The sequence below is a fragment of the Apis florea genome, unplaced genomic scaffold, assembly GCF_048593485.1.
Source record: "Apis florea isolate Af1SG1 unplaced genomic scaffold, ASM4859348v1 contig_3203_pilon, whole genome shotgun sequence".
Lineage (NCBI taxonomy): Eukaryota > Metazoa > Arthropoda > Insecta > Hymenoptera > Apidae > Apis > Apis florea.
The window spans coordinates 5,421,542-5,437,266 of NW_028256723.1; the positions used below are offsets into that span (position 1 = coordinate 5,421,542).

Consider the following 15,725-nt stretch of genomic DNA (forward strand, 5'->3'; position numbering starts at 1 on the left):
TGTTCGGAGGCGTACCGAACTCTTGCCTTCATTTTGTCCTAAAGCGACAAGCTTTAATATCCTGGCCCGCTCGTTTTGCTCGTTCCCAGTCTTGCTTCCATCCCTCTCCCTTCCCACGCTTCTTACCATCCTTTTTCCCTCTACCCAGTATCTCAAGCCCGCTACGAGGTGAAACTTTAATACAATTTCATTTGGTTCGCGCTGACAAACTCACCTCTCTCTCTCTCTCTCTCTCTCTTTTCCCCATTCTCTTTCCTTTCGAGCAACTTCCCCTTCGCAGTCGCTTCTTTACTGCCTGCTGAAGACTATTTATAACCTTAACCCTCCTTGGAGCATCGGAGGGAAATGTTCTTTGTTCCCAGCTAACGGGACACGAGCAAACAGAATCGCGGGTTATTCCAGGAGGACATTAATAATTTGCTGGTCTATTAGCGTGGCCTTTGTCGAATTCGGTAATTATCCGATAATGTTTCTCGGGGATTGTTTGAATTGGGAATAATCGGATAATTAGGAATTGATTTGATGAATATTGATTTGCGTCGTCGATGGTTTTAAATACAAGTATTTTCGTATTTTTTGATAAATACGATTATCACGGTTCTAAAGATATTTTAGATGGGAAATCATCGCGTCAAGATGGAAAATCGACATGACGAGGATGTTAAAATTTGACGGTCGCTCGGGAGTGGGTTATAGTCTTCGCGCCGCTGGTTTTCTTCTCACCCCAAGGAGCAGACGGAGGCGAGCCGGCAGAGGGTCTGTGGACGTTAAACGCTTTTAAAATTTAACTTTCCGACGAGTTACTCCTGGACTCGCGAGGAAATCTCCGCGAAAATTTACTTTCTTTCCGTTTCTCCTGACAACGCAACAGATTGCCCGGGGAGATTACCCTCCCCAGCTAAGTTTCGCGCATTTCTGACGCTTAACTCTCGGATAACACATCACTGATCTTTTTAAAAATATTTCAAGCGTTAAATGATATACAATTAAACTTGGTCATCAATGTGTGCACATATTAATTATAATTATTTGACGATTAATTTATATTACTTTCCACTTAATTATAAAATTAAATAAAATTAAAAGCAAGTTTAAGGAAAAGTTTAATACGAGTAAAGATCGTTCTCACCTATTTCACCAGACTAATAAGATGCGCGTTAACCTTCTTCTTCTTCTTAACGTTCAAATTACGGCTCGTCTGTGTTCGTTCTTTCGCAGGAATACACAGTTGGACGTCTGTATCTTGGCTTTCAATATATCTCAATTATATCGTAAATAAAATATGACCGGCTAGTTGCGTGCACCCGGTAAATTGGTAGTCGAGGTGTCCGTTAGCGAACCTGTTCTCCTCCTCTGTCTTCTTTCTCTTCTTTAGTCTCTTTAGAACAGGGCTGGTGGAACACATGATGGCCACAGTTTTTTGTTCTTAATTCGATTTTTCTATCGATACGGGTTACGAGAATGCTGTATCCTTTCTACAAGCAGCCCTGACATCATGTTTTCTTCTCAAACTTTTCACAGTAAGCCTGAGCGTGTTATCATTAAGAGATGATTGATTAATGACGGGTTATTAAACAAAAATTTTCTTACCTTTGTTTTTTTATTCGCTCTTTTATATTAAGTATAAGTAATCTCGAGCAAAAGGAAATTTTTTGCTTAGTCTTTTTTTTTCATTAATGATACACTCTCGCAAAAATGAACTTTATGCGTTAATTATTATATTCAATCATTTTTTTTTTATATTACTTATAAAAGAAAATAAAAAAAATTTATTTCAACACAAAAAGAAAAAAAATATCGAATTCTCGGAAGACCTTATCCAATAAAATATCAAGAATTAATTATAATCCATTAAAAACAACCATATAAATCAACGTTCTTCAAACTAGAATCAAACAACTTTTCAATCTCATTGTCAGCCTTGCCAGCGTTTGATCGATGCGAAATATGTTGGCAAAATTGTGCGAAAAAGGGACTTCGTTAAAAATGTATAGAAAGAAAGAAGGTGGCCCACCGTGATCCCTTTCGAAAGGTTCTAGAGAAGATCCTAGATATCTGTCGACTACTGACGGCAAAGATTTATCCGTAAGTAATCACAGGGTTCGTCCCGGTTAAGGATTGTTATTGGTGCATTTTAATGCGACCCCTCCCTGACCGGGTTGTTATTATTGCGGTTGTCCGAGAAAATTAGCGGTTCGTCGATCGGGAACGCTTGCGAAAGGGGGCGGACACGTCGACCGTCCGACGAAGATCCATCTGTCACAGCATGGCCGCTCGCAATTCGTCAGTGGCACGGAGGTCTGCAGGATTGAAAAGTTTATCTCGGCGAAATTTACGTGCCTTTTCCTGTACGCGAACAGATTTCAAACTTTCTTTGCCGGAGTCGAGATGAAAGCGCGTTAACCGAATGTTTTTCCGACGTTTTGAATGGAATTTTCGATGAGATTGAAGAGATTAGATTGAAAGTGAAGCGGTTATTAATATAATTTTTTAAAATTATCACTTTATTCGTAGTATTTTTTTGTATTAATGTGTGAGGAAGTTGAGAATTTATTATTTAAAAAATTTAAATAATTAAAAAAATATTATTGTTAACTGTTTTTATTTTGTTTAATGTGTTTAAATCATTAATTATTAAATTTATATTATTATAATATAAGAAATATTTCTAGTAGATCTATTGTATAGGAACACATGTTACAATGAAAATTAGTTCATGTTTTTGCATGGAAATTATCAGATGATTTTTAATTTAGAATACATTTCAGGTGTATAAATTCTTACACCTGCTGATTCACCAAGGGTTGTTCCGCTTCAGTCCATATTTATTTAAGAGGACACTTTTGGTCACGCTGCAGTCACCTGCAGTATATTTCTAAATTATCATAGAATTATAATTCAGTCTCAAGGGTTACGAACATTATCTGATTAAAGTGACAATCTTGCAATATAGAATATAAATTGAATAAGTAAAATTATCGTTTTATTTTCTATAGAATTTTTGTGATTTTATAATTTTAATACCACTATTATCATTATATAAATTCACATTATATAAATTCGTAATTCTAAATTAAATTTATTTTTTAAATATTATATATAGACACATAACCTCAAATATTTATTTATTTCATTTAAAAATGCTTAAGCAAATCTTTTGAATGAAGATAAATTTGACTCTAGTCAAAATTGGAATTGAATTTCGAATTCTCATCAAAGAATAGCATCGAACGAATGAAAATAAGAGGTCCTTAATTACAGGTTATCCAGTCTCGTCGATATAATAACTATCTAAAAAATGACGCAGGGTTTCGTTTATCGCGTGATTTATGCCCGGAAAATAGATCGTGCCCGTGAGGCTAAATCGTCTCCGGTATTTTGAAATAAGAAATCAGTCCAGTCTGTTAAAAGAAAACGGTTGGTAGCTAGAAAGTGGAAGACGCGTCTTGTGCCGCATGGGCAGACATCATAAACCGTTTATAAATCATTGGTTTATACCTGTCATACAGTTCAACAGCGGGAAATCTACGCAACGGATGCAAAAAGCATCGTCGTAGTAAATCGTATCTGACTGACCGCGAAGATCATATCGTTTATGCGAATCCTATTCTAATACACTCTTACATCCCTGAATATTAAGATTTATGTAACATTGTCTCTAAATATTTAACTGTTCACTTTCAATTATTCACAAATTTATTGATTCAAGTTTCCATTTTCGAACATGGTTTGTGATAACCTAATTTATCGTTTAAAACAATTTAATCTTAAATTTTTCTCCAATCGTTTCATAATCTTAATTTCACTTACTTGAATATGATATGATGCTCTTGTTAAATTCTTGACACGATCAAATCAAACCTATAGAGGAAACTCTAACTGTATAGAAAGATGAAATAAGCTGACTCTATTACGATACGGCAAGTCGCGCAGGAATTCGTATTAATCGTTAAAAATTACACAGCAACGGCAGTGGGATGCAACGAATCGAATCATGGAACAGAGCGCGTAATCATAGTTTTCACCAGCATTGCAAACGAATTAATTCAGTCGGCGGCGAGTCACCCAGTAGATTAGCGTGGCAGAACGGTGGCCATGCGCGTCGTAAATTTTCGTTTTCTCGTCGCGTTATGTATTATGCATTTTCTGTCCACCCGGCTACAACTGGCCGTATTTAGAACTCTTGACAATTATCTTTCCGCTGGGTAAGAAGCCATGTAATATTCATGGCGTGGATTGTAAAGTGGACGAACGGTCGGCACACAATACCCGTAGATTCTGAGATTGCGCGCTCACCGTGACACTAATACCGGAAAGGAAACGGAGAAAATCAGTCTTAATTGGGACATACCGCAAAAGACGACCATGCTTTATTTAATCTTAGAATGCACTTGATTTCTCATCACGATTTGTCCTTTGATCCATTATTTATTATCACAATTCGTAATTTAACTTCTTCTTGTCACATATTTAATACGATATTTTTCTTAAAACTTTAAGAATCAGATCTTCATTACTTTGAAAATGGTCATTAAGAAATATATAATTATATAAAATACTTTAAATATTTTCAAAATATTTCGTATTTTCTATTATTCAACTAATCTTGATTATCTTGTAACTTAATCACTTCATATATACATAACATCTATATAATTAATAACCTTCCTTTTAATTTCTAACCTCTTTTCATAAAATACACACACTCTTCATTATATTTCACTATACGTATCTCATGCTTTTACTTCAACTGCAACTCGAACCAAAAACTCTGTTCAATCTTCGTGTTAATTATGAACCGATCATACTCGAGTAGCATAAAGGCAGAAAATTCCTTCGCGTCGCGAGCGTAAATCCAGGAACTAATTTTGCCGTGGTAAAACGCAAAACGTTGGCTGACACGTCGAGGAGATAGGTAATTCGAGGTGTCGTGAGATGCAAGGAAGAGGTCGAGAATACTTTCACGCCTATCAGTCTCGAGTCTTATTTCGCAAGTTCATCTTAAAATTTCGTGGTTCTTGAAATAAATGTCCATTGTAAATATATTGTAATACTATCGATATGATAGAATTGTTTTCAAAAAAGTTACTAGATTGAGACAGAGAGTGAAATTTACATTAAAATAAATTATAATATTTTGAATTTTTTTTAATGAATTCTTATTAATATTATTGAATCATAGATGATTAATATAATTTTAATTGTTTAATTGTATTTTTTAAATATTATATATATATGATTATATAAAATACAAATATTGCAAAAAATAAATTACTAATAAATTACTAACAATTAATTCATAATTATGTATATTCTAACACTTTTACTAAAATAAATTAATCTATATCTACGAAATCTACACATTTCTATCTATCTTGCGTTTCCTTTACGCAACTATCGAATGGAACATTAATATTTGTCAATTATCCTAGAACCCTCCGATGTGCGCGATTCATCGTTGAGACACGCAAGGGTCCACTTCCAATGTGCGACATAGAAAGCAATTATAATTCTTCGTTCGTATCGTCCACGTTATAATTGGGGTTCCGATAATGGACGGCCAAAGAAGATTAGGAACAGAGACCGTTCACGTGGTCCACTTTTCCAGACAAAGAAAATCTAACCTAGAAATCAGAAAAAGTATGAAGAGAAGAAAGAGACTGCTTGAAGGGAAAGAGGAATAGTCTCGATGACTTATGTGGCTCTGACGCTATCAGCAAAGCGTCTCTGGAGTCCAGTCCGAGCCTCGGAACAACGCTTCTCGTAAATCATCGCGATCCACCCACACACCAGTATCGCTCCTCTCACCGCAGAGAGTTCGAGCTTCAAGTTCGAGATGCGATATAACAATTAACGAGGTCAAAAGGGAGGATGAAGTTTACTCACGAGCAACTATTCTCCCTTTCTATCATTCTTTATACAGAATTATCGTTTATACTGAATTTATTAGCAACTGGAAACCTATTATAATCAAATCTTCTATCATTTCATTTTAAGTTGAGATAAATTAGGTTAGGATGGACGCTTCCATAGTTTGGAAAGGGTTTGAAGCGATTTAAAAGTAAGTAAGTTTATCTTTTATAATAAAATTTCGAGGTGAGTTTTATATTTAATGAACAGAAAATATAAAAATTACATTTCGACTAATATTTATTAATTTTTATTCAAATAGGCCCCAATCTTAACCTCTCAAACTTAACCTCTTCGATCAGCAGAAACCACTATACTGTACAAAAAATTAGACGCAGAAAACAGTATGATTCTCAGAAGTCGGTTTGAAACGTATCTCTGTCCCACAAAGGGAGACATCGCACTACAGCTACGCGATCAAACGAAAGCAAACTCGACTAAGCCAAGAAAAAGAAAAAGACCGTGGGGTCCTTTGATTGTCGTCGGTGGCAGGGTGCACCCGTGGAGATACAAATGACAATGATACTACTGTAACCGAGCTACTGCGTTCACAGTTATCAAGCGTTGTGATCGTCGGGCTACTAAAGGCCTTCTTTTTTCGGCCGACAGTTGGCTAACTCCCACGCGAAAAAAAGCGTAGGCAGTGTAGCATTTTTATTAGGGCAATTCGCCGGGTGCCCACGACCGCTCGTTGACGTTGCGATAATACGTTTTTTTTTAAATTTTTTTTTCGATCTTATCCGAGCTGCCACCAGCTTAGCTCGTTTGGTTATCGTTGAAGCGATTTTGCTCTGTTCTTGGTAATTGACTGGATAAAATGAACGTTTGATATTTATCCACTGTTTTGGAAGATTTTAATGTTTGAAATGATTCGAATTAGATGTGATTTCTAATTTATAGTTAGAAAATTTTATATTCTATACATTGAATTTAATACGTTTTTTTTTAGATTTTTTGATTTAATATTTTTTATATAAAATATTTTTTGCAATAATTATATTCTATTCATTGTATGAAACAATTTTTGAAGAAACAACAATTTAAATTTTTATTAAATTATTTTTCTACAGCATTATTCTACTATGCTATACAAATATCTACATGTACTAGGTCTATCTCAATATCAAGATTGTCAACCATACTCGGTATCGAATGGTAGTCATGATTTTCGATGCAACTATACTGAAGACGCGTAAATGCAACTTGTGGTCTTTGGGAAGCGTTGTAGTATTGTACACTAAGAGATGTCCTCAGGATAAACAAGCAGGCTTTGTTCTACGCTTATGAATAAAACATTCGATAGTGCATCTCCCGGAGCTATACCGTACGTATACATGGTGCTGCAATCCATTACTTTTACTCAAGTCCAAGCCCTTTTCCATCATCTCCTGTGACATTTCTCTAGCCTTCCCGTTTGCATCCATTTTCATTCTCTCGCTATCGCTTATCTTATTTTGAAATTAACTATCGCACAAAATGTTTCCTCATTACAGTTAATCATTTTCTAAAGTTAATGTTATTAAGGATCTTAGAAATTATATTTTTATCTCTTTGGAAGAGGAGAATGAAAATCTTTTTTTAATTTTTAAGGTTTTAAATTGGATTCTCTAAAATTGAATATTTTACAATAATTTTTTTTTTCATAAATGAATTTATCTCTTTTTCAGTTGACTACTATTTTTCACTCATCTAAGCATAATATATTCGAATTGAAATCAATATCAACAACTAACGCTCCACCACTAGAAGAAAGAAACAAAATCAACTTTCCAACTGGCCATAAGAATTCACAAGGTGTACAAGGCGAAACTCGCGCAGCGGAAGCTTTTAACGCCGTACTTTCCTTTCAGGAAAACGGGAAGAGCGAAGAGCCCCTGTGGAAAAAAAGCAACAAAGAAGAAGCAGATGGTATGATACGGAGTCTGAAGGAACACGGTCGACTCCGTGAAGCTAGAAGAGAGAGCGTGGAGAGTGTCTCAATGTCTCCCAGAAGACTGAACCTAAGCAATTTGTGCTTTCATTCGCACAAAGCTCGAGCGCCGAGGAAAATGCCGGCGTAAAAGAGAAGTTAAAACTATGCCGTCGTTCTTATTACTGCCTGGAGCCACCCTGACCTATCCTGGATCCACCCCTCCCTCCCTCCCTCCCTCTCCCCCTCGTTTCTTCTTCCTTTCACTCGAGGAAGCTTCCCACCCTTTTTCTCCCCCTCTTTGCTGGCTCCATCCACGGCTTCTTCCCTTTTAGTTGTATCTCGCTCGAATTAACGGCGCGAGTAACTTTCTTTCCGCTTACTTCGGGCTTGATTAAATAATTTATAAGCCAACACGGTGGAATGTCGCGTTACAGAGGGGTGGATGCTTCTTTCGCCTTTGCTGGATTCTCTTCGTGATCGTGGATTGGGGTGGATTGGAGTTTGCTGTTTTGCGACACGATGTTTTTCGAGGGAGCGGTGGAATGTAAACTTCAAAATTAAGGGATGGTGTTAGGATTGGTACTTTCAATTCCTTTTTTTTTTCTTCAATCTTTTGATAAAGATTATTTTGGAAAAATGTAGAAAAACGATAGATTTATGACGTTATTTTTGGTGCGTTATATAAAATTATCCAAAAATATGATACAATTATTAAAGGGAGAAGCAAAAATAAAAACAAAAATGGAATGATCTCAAAAATCTGTAAACGATGTTCAATATTAACGTGTTGTAATACGAGAAACTTCTCGTACACAGGTTTAACGTTGGCAACGAGGAATCAGGTATTCCAAGCCGGGAGCAGGGAATGGATTACACGTGGAAAATTATTCTGGCAAGCGGCATGTTTCAAACAATGCCCGGTTCCTCGGAACACGACCCGGCGATAAGCGGCTGCAACGTCGAAAATCGTAGATACAATAACGTAAATAATCGTTAGGTAAACAATAGAGTAGTTGTTGTTCGTTCCTGCATTGTTTACGCGGCTTGTCAACTACATCGTAAGTATATTTAATTCTCGAATAAATTTTTTCGAAGAAAAATATAAATTTATAATAGAAAATACAAAAGATGAATTACAAATTGCAGATTCTTTGTTCGAAGAATTAGGGTCAATCGCAATTTTCAACAATTTTCGTGGTTTTAGTAAAATTTAAAGATCTATATTTGATAATAATTTTTATTAACTATTATGTTATAAATCAACAATATAAGTCTTTTGTTCATTTGATATATTGATCGTTTCATCAATATTAAATTTTTATTGCAAAATTTAAGTTTATTTCTCTTTTGAAATTATTTCTCTTATTTTAATCTTAACAGGTCAAAGATTGATCCAATTCAATTTTTTGAATTTTTTGAAATTCAAATGTTAATCCAAAAGATAAATTTACGATTTCAAAAATTCGTCATGCAGAAATTTCATCGTTTATTCAATATATAAATACTCCATAATAAAAATTATAATGTACAAATTATTAATTTGCATATGATTAATTTTAAAAATTTGCAATTAAATAATAAATTATTTAGTTCTTTAAGTTAAAAAATCGTTCAAAAGTGCGAGTGATTCTAATTTTTTGATTTAGAAATTATACACAATTTCCTATAATTTATAATCATTTGAAAATCCATGTAACACAATAACCCTATTTCTTTTGTTCATCCAGATTACATTTTTGAGATTACCAAAGCTTTCAAATGCTTTAAAACGAAACAGAATGAAATCATGATTCAAAGCGACCACGAAAACCTGAAGTTATTCGAAGGGGGCATTCTTACGACTAACACTGGAATATGTCGAATATCTCGTGGCGGAGAGCAAAGAAAAATCAAGGGGATCGCGAGAAGCACTTTGATTAAAGTATGTCGCGCGGTTTCACTCGCGGCCCAGTTTGTTTCCCCTTAAAACGCAGAAGAGGATGAAACTTTTCGTTCAGAATGGAATTTTGGAATTGCGAATGACAAGCGAGAACCCGCGAGGGTTGTTGCGGTCGTGGCTGACCTATCTTTTGATGTTTGCCTTTTAGAGGAAGAAATCTCTGTTTATTACAAAATTAAGATTCTTTTAAATGTCAGAGATATTGTCAATGTTTAAGGTTTATTGGTAATTTTATTGATCAGTGAAGTTTCTTTTATATAACATGTTCATAGGAAATAATGATTGGAATCGTGATTAAATGAACGGCAATATCGCGAGACACGTGAGAATCTTTTCTATAGCGACAAAGGCTAACGTAACAGGCGAATATAATTACAGTTTCCTCGTTATTTTCCGTCACGAATGCGTAGCAGAAAACTCGGTGAAACTTATCTTGCGTAACGATTGTTCATGATTCGTAACGAAACACGCGTGGCACGTTCAGGGAAGTATCGATCACAATTCATGTGAATCTGAAAACAAAAATGCCGAAAAATTATGATTAATTTTTTTACATTTATCTAATTTTTGTTTACATATATTTTTGCACAAAGATATAAAGTATTAAAATATTATTAAAATATTCGATAACACCGGTTAAAAGTATAAGTGGTTAAATGTATATCTTCGTAACAGATTGTTTTCATTATTTATGTTCCCTTGGTACGACTAAACGTTAAATCACATCGATCAAATAGGGTTCACGGTATGACTGCGACACGTCGAGTTGACAAAGAATGATCGTGCCACGTGTGTTTCTTATACCATGATTGCTAGTTGCTTTACATTTGTCTACGTGATTTTCTTTGCTATATCTCACATTCGTACAGTCCATCCAATAAACTTGTTTATATAGATTGTATATTTTATTTTTTCTTTGTTTGTAAGTATAAAGATTAAACCATTAAAAATATTATATATTTTAAATTCTATAATTAAAAGATTTATTATATTTATAGATTTATTTCATAAAATTTTATATTTATAAAATTCTTTGATCATTATAAACAAAAGATAACTAACTTTAAATAGAAATTCAGTTATCATGAAATCTATAAAAAATTTCTTATAACAAATTTATAATTCATAAAGATATAATTTTTTCTCAGTTACCGTATATATATGCAAGTACATGCATATAAAATCTTCTATCTGGAAATCAAAACAAAATCTTGCATTTTGAAATCGATTTGAAGCATGTCGTTTCAGAAGTAGTCGGAAGGGTGGGGGGTGAACAGAATACAGAGGCGTGCAAAACGCGGTTTGCATTTCCGGCGTGGATAGAGGCCACTCTTAGCTTTATATAATTGCGAGCTTTCATATTTGATGTTGGCGAGCGGTTCGCATAGAGCCGTTGCCTTACACACGGCCCATTTCTAGCATTTTCAACCAGCAGACTGCGCGGCGACCTGCAAACACCGGTTTGTTTGAAGCCGGGATTTACCATGCGTTATTCCACGGATTTGCGGGAAATCGTGCGCCCGCCCTTCGTCCTCATCCCCTCTCAACACACTTGCTGCCCTGCAGCAGGATTTTTGAGCCCTGAACACGGCGGGCTGACTCTTTGCCTTTCCTTCACGTCACTTTGTCTACGTCGATTTTGGTAAAATTCGTTTCTCTGAATCAGTTTTGAAACGTTCGATTCGAATTTTTCTTTTCCTATTTATCAAAGTGTCTGTTTTTTTCTTTTCCCTTTTTCCCTATCGAAGAGATTAGAGTATTGTTATAAAAATATCCAAGATGAAATTCCAATCTTTAAACGAATAAGAATCATAGAACGTATAAATAAGAATATATAAATCAGAATGTATAAATTCTTACAAATTGTAATATTCGAATCAAAATTTTCAAGAAAGCTTTTGACTAGTAACTCTATTGAAATATCCTAACCTATTCAATAGATTTCGCCTTCTATAATTGTTCAACTTATACACCACTTTTCTATTGGTCAAGCTCAAGTTTGAATTGGATTGAAAAGAGCAGAGAGCTACGATATGGACACTATCGTGGAAACAGTATTGAAAAATTGCCATAGTTTGTATCAAGAAAAAAGAAGCGAACGCGAGCGTGTCGCCCTGCGTTTCGAGCGGTAAACACTCTCGGTATAGATATGTATCCGTGGTGGTTTATGCGCATGCCCCGGTGTGTATGAGTGCGCAACCGTTGTTATATTCAAATTCAGTCGCTTGGCTAGTCAGTGATTGTGCGTTGGCGAATATTCCAATATCTGCGCCGGCCATATTGCAATTCTATTACTGGAGAATTCCACGACTGGCATAAGTAGCCAAGGCCTGAGAATCTCTTCCCTCTATTGGAGGCCGTTTTCTGTTTCGCACGGACAAATTATTTAGGATTATTGCGAGATGATTTTACATTATGCGAAAGAGAATCGTTTGGTTAGGTTAGGTTCTTTGGAAGATATCTGCCATAGTCTCTTGTTTTTCGCGCCTTCTTGAATACTGATGCTTTTGGATGTGTAGTTTTGTTTTTTAGTGGTAATAAAAAAGATTTGTTAGAGCATTTATAGACTTAAATTTAAGATGTGTGAACGTTCTATTTTTTTTTTTTTTTGATTTGAAATTTGTAAGTTTGATGATAATATCGAATTTATAATAAATATACCAAAGTTAAAATTAAAAGTATTAATTGTTACTAGCATTTATATTTAATGATTTTTTATTTTAGACTGCATTGCCAGTTCAATCAAATCAATTCTATTGCACCGACTACTACATGAAAAATATTGAATTATGTAACGAAGAGAAAATAATTGAAATTACAATAGAGTAAGTACGTGTTCAATTACAAGAGAATTCTGGTTTTACTGATGCGATCATACAATTTCTATTTGATAAGTATAACGCTAGAATCGAGTCGCTGATCAATAATATCCTCCCATCCCATCCCATCAAGTAGGGAGGAAAGGAGAAGTACAATAAAGGTTCATCGGTCATCCGAAGAATCAGGTTCTCCACCATAGCTTGTTATTCTTCGCCGAAGAACAATGCAAATTGGCACAGCAATTCGGATCAGAGTTTCTCGGTCGCGCTTCATCGAGTCCATTATTAATACAGCTAATATTTACCAACCAGCTCAAAAGATCTTCGATGTCAGAGAAGTTTCTTCCTCCTTTCCTTCTTCTTCCTCCTCCACTACTAGATATAGGTATACCCACCGTCTTCTCTGTTTCGAAAAGAGAATCACGTGGCCCGCGGGCGCAATATGACATTTAATTAAGAAACTTGGGCGAGCTCTCCGAGTGATATTTGAGGTAATTAAAAATGTATCCGTCGCGGTTCTTTGAGACAAGCCATTTTCATTGCTGCACAAAGGAGCCTCCTGGGGCTAATCTCTTCCGATCCCTACCCTGCCGTTGCGCTCTGTGCTCTTTTCTCGTCCACCCACACGCCACGCCGCCACGTTCGTTCGTTCGTTCGTTCGTTCGTGCTTCGCACGAAATTGCCCGGGAGGTGACCGACGATGGGCCAGAGACAGAAACGCGGCGGAACGAACCGACCGGGAGAGAGATAAATAACGCAGAAAAAGAAGGAGAGTGATAGAGGAAGGCGGAACGAGGAACCGTGGTAGAGGTTATGTTAAAAAAACGATCGCTAGATGGAGAGAGTCTGAGGCACTGAAGAGTTTAGGAGGCAAAAAAAAAAAAAAAAAAAAGCATAGGAATGAGATCTGGAGGGATAAAGGAAGGAAATATGCACTCGAGAAAGAGAAAGGGATAAAAATCGAAAAAAATACGTAAGTATGAGAGGGAATGAGAAGGAAAGGAGAGGAATTGGAAAGAAAAAAAAAGGGAGAGAAAACGCGGAATTCTTTTAATCGTTTGATAATCTTATTTAAAGCTGTCGTCTCCCTTTTAGTATTGCCCTCTGTTGCCTTTTGCTGCAACCAGCCTTTGTTTGGACGGATTATGAACAGTTTGTGAAAGAAAGAGGAGAAGCGGAGGTCGAAGGGAGGCTCGCCCTTTGCCAGCGAGGAGCCAGATTCCAGTTCCTGCAAAATTAAGCGATCCCTTCATTGTTGGATGCTTTCACATACACCTGCGCGCCAGTCGACTTTATTCGAAAATTCGCGTCGTGTTGAACAATCGACTTTGAGGTTAGAGAATCGTGGTCGCGTATACACCCTTGATTTGCGCGATATTTGAATAGTTTTTCCATTAATTTTCCATTTTATTATCATAATTTAGAATTCTTAGAATCGAAAAAAATTTTATTTTTCTTATATATTTATTCTGAATTTTTATGAATGATATCTTTAGAGTAATATAATGTTCAAGTTTAATTACACACACTAATTATTAAATCTCGAATACGATCCAGCAATTTGATACACACTACATCGAAAAAGATTTTCATCAAAATGAAAGACTTGTCCTCGAATTATCTCCACGATTGCAACGGCAAGTGATCGGTCATCCGGCAAAATAACCCAGGACAAAAATTCCCGGGACAAGAATCTCGGGAGCCTCGACTCTCTCACCCATCAATCACCGTTTCCTTCCAATCCACCCCTCTCCACCCCGCCGCGCCAACAGATTTAATTAATCGCTTAATTATTCCCGGCACAGTAAATTATTCCTACGACGAGACAGCGGACACGGGACCCAGCTACCGCGTACACACACACATCCGTACTGTGTATTTCACCACGGGAAATATCCAGGGCAGGGACAGAGACGCGCGTGTCGTGACGGCCGATCGTAGATACGGGAAAGATGAGCGCGCCGCTTCCGTGGAAGCGAGGACAGCCGTAATACGCGCATTGCATACGGCCACGCCACCTCTCATCTGCATAACACCGGCGGACGCAGCCTCGACATGAATATTTACCGGTCATTTATAAGTGCTGCCACGCCGTTTATCGCGATTCGTCGCCGTGCTCTCCCCCCCTCCCCTCTCCGATCGTGGACGAAGGCGGACCGCGATCGTTCCACGGATCTCGCGCGCGTCCCACACTCTTCTGTACCGGAAGTACCGTGGTGCACCCTGCACAGGAACCGCTCGCGTAACTCCCGACCGACCATGGATCGTGTGGAATTCACGTGTGGATGGGATCGTGGTTTGTTCTTGAGACGATATCACCCTCGAGTCACCTTGAGTCGTTGGGTTTTCTTGGAATCTTCGTTCCCTTGGGAGTTCTTTAACTTTCTGGAAATTTTTTCTAATTTTTTGAATTTCTTGAAATTTTTGGTTTGAGGTTGTGAATGATTTCTTGAGAATCTTAATTTTCTTGATCTTTTTCCAAGAATCTCGTTCCAAACTATGAATGATTTCTTAAAGGATCTTTAGTTTTCTAAACTTCTTGATCCTTTTAGAATCCTTGTGTCAGATCGCAATTGGATTCTTTAGTTTTTTTCGAAATTTTTTTCCATTTTTCTGAATTCTTTGATCTTTATGGATAGCTTTATAAAAATATAGATTTTTGGCTTTTTCTATATAGTTTTTTTTTTACTATTATAGAGCAAGTTAATTGTAATTAAAAATAAATTGTTGAATAATAATCAGGGAAACAAATAGGTCACGGTAATAAATGATGCATGAACGTGTTAACGTAGATTCAATGAACCATTAAATTACGAACTACAGATTACACATTTGGTAATTATTGATAGAACAAACATTTACGTGATAGGGTTGACTTGTTGCTAATCAGAATTTGAATATACTGCTTAAAATTCTGGATTAAAGTGATTATCGATTGTTTAGAGAAATTAAGATTTCTAGGATTTTTAGTAAAAATTGTTTTCTCAAAAACTAATCTAAATCGACGAAGCATATCCAAAATTTCTTCGAAACATAACCTCGATATGCGATCAACACGGTTCTATATATGAACACATATAAATGGCATCGATGCAGAAGTAAAACGACTCGTGCGCCACCAACAACCGCAGGACTTTTCATCCAG

The 15,725-nt window shown here is 36.3% G+C and overlaps 1 protein-coding gene and 2 long non-coding RNA genes across 6 annotated transcripts in view; 2 read left to right on the forward strand and 1 right to left on the reverse strand.

Annotated features, from left to right (window-relative positions):
- The window catches only part of LOC116414448 (uncharacterized), a 169,354-nt gene that overhangs the window by 15,278 nt on the left and 138,351 nt on the right, over positions 1-15,725 (reverse strand). The gene's annotated exons all lie outside the window — the stretch shown is intronic.
- LOC147657174 (uncharacterized) lies at positions 5,730-6,368 on the forward strand. The gene is made up of 2 exons (XR_015293037.1): positions 5,730-6,061; positions 6,173-6,368. It is a non-coding gene; the product is annotated as an uncharacterized LOC147657174 (long non-coding RNA).
- On the forward strand, positions 8,143-10,653 carry LOC105735585 (uncharacterized). The gene is made up of 2 exons (XR_015293036.1): positions 8,143-8,880; positions 9,550-10,653. It is a non-coding gene; the product is annotated as an uncharacterized LOC105735585 (long non-coding RNA).